This window comes from Phytophthora infestans, genomic scaffold (assembly GCF_000142945.1).
Source record: "Phytophthora infestans T30-4 supercont1.23 genomic scaffold, whole genome shotgun sequence".
In the NCBI taxonomy this organism is placed as follows: Eukaryota; Oomycota; class Peronosporomycetes; order Peronosporales; family Peronosporaceae; genus Phytophthora; species Phytophthora infestans.
In genome coordinates, this window is record NW_003303736.1 from 2,354,882 (window position 1) to 2,358,387 (window position 3,506).

A 3,506-nucleotide genomic window follows, 5' to 3' on the forward strand; every position below is an offset into this window, starting at 1 on the left:
AGACTCAATATTTAGCAACCATAGCTCTTCAATGACTCTAGCATCGGCCACGCGCACCTCTCCACACCTCATCTTAATCGAGACCAACTCCGACTTGCCAGCAAGAGCCTCAAGTACCTACTTTCACAGGGTCCTTAACACACCCCGGCATCGCAGGGGCTTACTAACCCGTCCAGTACTCCCCCCACTCGCCGTAAACTCATCCAGCCCGTTTGAGCGCCTGTCTTGGGGGGCGTGATTCCGACGCAGACGTCGGGCGTCGAAGATTAATAGAGAATCCAATGAAAGTGTCGGTAAATTTCCACTTTTTGTATGGAACACATGTATGAGGGCAATAAGAGCAGAGAGCAGAGAGCATTGCGCACATATTCCATACAATAAGGCAAAATATGGAATATGAGCGCATTAAGAGTAGAGAGCAGAGAGCATTGCGCACATATTCCATACAACAAGGCAAAATATGGAATATGAGCGCAATAAGAGCAGAGATCATTGGGCACTAATTTTATACAATAATGCAAATTTACCGACACCTTCATTGTAGGCCTTATTATTAATAATCCTCAGCGATGATAGTCTGCTTCGTAAAAAAGCCGCCAACACGAAGCTAAATGCTGATAGAAAGTAATGAGAGATATACTGACTGGCTTCGAAGGTTAATTAGTGATCCAGAGCGGCGGAGGTGCGGTCACCACCTCCTACCCTATACAATGTTGATACGGCCATGTACACTAGACACTATCATCACGGTACGTAGTACTTGAGTTCAGTAAACTAAGGCGTGTGTGATTAATGTGTCGCAGTGCCAAATTCAATTTTTTGAATTGGCGCCCTGGTGTAAACTGCAAAATCGCAATCGTTAGCACGTGCAGCCTATTTTGTGCGATAACAGGAACAACATATCTAAATAGCACGCTGTGACGTGTCAACAACAGTTTGGGAGCTGGAACTCCCACGAAGACCAATTTGTATTGTTGATCAGATTGCAAAAACAAAAGTGAGCTATCTAATTTAACTTGCAGGCGCTCTCGCCTGCCACCTTGGCAGTCCAGGGATAGCCGCCCTCGGAGCCTGCTCTGGCTGCACTCAAGTGCAAGTCCATCAGCAGCTATGTCCTTTAAAATCCGCATGTGTCTTCTTATGATCCAGCTGAACGCTGTTCATACCAGTATCATGATGTAGTTCATGATGTGCTTCACTATACTCCGTTGGAGCACACTCCATGTGTGCTGGCTGCGGGTTGTAGGAGCTATTAGAAGATGTGGCTCTACATGCCACCATCACACTGCCCCCCAAGCTTCCTAAAGCCGCCATCAACACGTCGCGAATACTTGTCTTTATGATTGCAATAGTTGTCTAGTCGAACATGCCTCGTCGCATGTGTCGCTATAACCGGTGCATCAACTTCAAAACGTTGCAGTGTTACAGGTTCATTTTCCGAAGATTTGCAACGATTCAATTTCATCCAATGAATGTCGCTCCAAAGGGAAATCCTCCAATCACAGAAGCTGAAATGTTTGAATCCAGATGGTATAGGCAATCCTTCGCCCTGTGGCACCAAACTTTGCCAACATGTTCCTTGGCGTCGTCTCCATTGGTTCTGTAAGTATCAGTCTCTAATCTAATCGAAACCCGCTCAAAGGTGTAAGTCCCTTTCAAGTCGATAATCACATTTAACAGGAAGTGTCCATAACCTCGGCCCTAGACAGAGTTGGACGTTGGTGCGACTAGCGATCGGTAGCTGTTGTTGTAGCGCGTAGGAAGGTGTCATCGCCAGTATCAGTGGCGTACTGTAGCACAAGCTGTGGCACATCTTTATTCATGGTCAAAGGCTCCCAGGAGTCCTCGATAGGCTCGAGGCCAAGCCACTTTACCTTCACCTCATAGGCCTGCATGTCTGCGCTCAGTCGAGGATCTACGAACGCCTCTACAGCCAGCAGTGTCCCTTGAGAGGCAATATGATCGAGAAGCTCCTCGGTCACATTGAGCGAGTCGTCAGCATACAGTTTTAGGCGAGATGGATGTACGTCCATTCTTTTACCATTGACCAAATGTTCCACAGTGAAATAGTAGTTAACACTGCCAACCACACGGTACGGACCGACCCACATCACACGTAGCTTGTTTGCATGTAGCTTCTCATCGACACGAGAACGTAGGACGTAATCACCGACAGAGAAGTTTATAGGTTGCTCGTGGTGTGGACGTAGCCGGTACCGTTTGTTCTGGCGTTGTCGCTTATCCTTAACGAGCTTGTGCATGCTGCGAATGTTTTTTCGAAGTTTGTTGAGTCGCTATATTTTACTTGGCTTTGGCTTGTCCAGCGTAGTTACACCCTTCCCTCCCGAAAAAAACACCGTGTCTAGTGCACTGGGGCATGGTAGTCCCGTAAATAGCTCAGCTGGAGCTCGGTTAGCCAGCGACGGTACCGGGGAGTGATTTAGGCTGGACTGCACCAGCGGAAGTAAGTGAGGCCAATCGTGCAAGCTGACTTTGTACTCCAGTGCCAGTGCCCTCAGTACTTGCAGGATGTCCCGGTTCACGCGCTCTACTGAGCCGTTCTTCCAAGGTGAGTATGCTAGCACGAACCCTTGACGACATTTCAGCCTTCGGCCAAGTTCTGATACCATCTTGCTTTTAAAGTGCGATCCAGAGTCGCTTGCTCACACCCTAGGTGCTCCAAAGCGACTGTACCAATCCAGGATGGTACTCACTGCAACTTCAGAAGTAGGGCTATCACAAGCCACCAGCTCCGTAAAGTGCGTTGCCTCATCTTTCAACACGAGCGTGTAGCGGGAGGTGCCGAAAGGATCACCCAGAGTAAAAACATACCAGTGTAGCGTCTCGTTCCGTTCGTAGGTGTAGTGAGTTTCACTAAAAAGTCGGGGGATCACTACCCCTCCCTTCACATGTAGGCAGAGTAGGCATTTCGAGCAGAAGTCACGTACAATCCTTGTGAGGCCAGAAATGTAAAACAGCCGGCGTATGTGGTTGTTCATCACATGCATGCCGCGGTCTCCGTTTCTACCACAGTGCGCGACGACGAGAAGTCTTTGAGTCAAGTCGTGAGCTCCACTTGGTGTCCAAATCACGTCATTCATAAGCCATAGTTTATCACCACTCAGTGTTGCACTCTCCGGTGCGTCGTGCAGTGACTGCACGCTACCAATCTCCTCGACTATAGGCCAGACGAAACCGTCCTGGTCTGGGGGGGCGTAGCGATGGAGGCGCTGGACTCGCCTTTGAACCGCTTCCACACTTGCGATTGGCTCGTGTAAACCTCTTGGCCGAGAGAATACGCGCTCTTGGTAGGGGTTTGCCGCCCCACCTCGATATCAGGTCGGCGAGGAGCTGAAGGAAGACCGCGTCTTGTGCATGGAGACGTGGCTGGAGATGGAGAAGAAGGGCGGCGACGCTAAGATGATCCAGAAAGTTAGCGACATGTTGCCTCGAAAGGTTACGAAGCAGCGTATGGCGTACGCAGAGGACGGGGTACGTTATCTGCC